General features: G+C 77.7%; 1 protein-coding gene across 1 annotated transcript in view; it reads right to left on the bottom strand.

The window, feature by feature from the left end:
* March6 (membrane-associated ring finger (C3HC4) 6, E3 ubiquitin protein ligase) overlaps positions 1-471 on the bottom strand; it is a 60,081-nt gene that overhangs the window by 58,018 nt on the left and 1,592 nt on the right. The gene's annotated exons all lie outside the window — the stretch shown is intronic.

Below are 471 nucleotides of genomic sequence, written 5' to 3'. Positions count from 1 at the left end.
GAGGCGCCCGCGGCCCGGCCCGAGCCTTCGAGCCCGGCGGGAAAGGAGGGAGGGGGAGCGGGGCGGAGGGAGCGGGAGCGGCCCCAGCAGGTGCGTGCGCCCAGGTGCGGGAGAGGAAGCCGAGGCCGGAGCCGGGGAGAGGGAGAGGGAGCCGGGCTGACGGAGAGCGAGCTGGGGGGGAGGGGGAGGGCGCGCGGCCGAGAGGCGAGGCCTGGGCGGGGCGCTTTGCCGGAAGGGGCGGCGCCAGCGACACGCGTCATTTCCGGCGCCCGTGACGCGCACGCGCGTTCCCGGGCACCCGACGTCGGCTGGCGGTCGGTGAAGCCCTTCGCGGTGACGGCTGCGCGGCAGGGACGGGCGGGGGGATTGGATCCCAAGCCGGCGCCGCGCGCTGCTGCGTGATCTTCGGGGACAAAGGAAGCGCGAAGCCGCGCAGGAGAGCGGCGGGAGCGAGCGCCGGCTGGCGAGGCC

This window comes from Dipodomys ordii, unplaced genomic scaffold, assembly GCF_000151885.1.
Source record: "Dipodomys ordii isolate 6190 unplaced genomic scaffold, Dord_2.0 Scaffold21, whole genome shotgun sequence".
Classification (NCBI taxonomy): Eukaryota; Metazoa; Chordata; class Mammalia; order Rodentia; family Heteromyidae; genus Dipodomys; species Dipodomys ordii.
The sequence above is the reverse complement of the archived record's forward strand: the minus strand, read 5'-3'. Positions and strand labels throughout refer to the sequence as shown.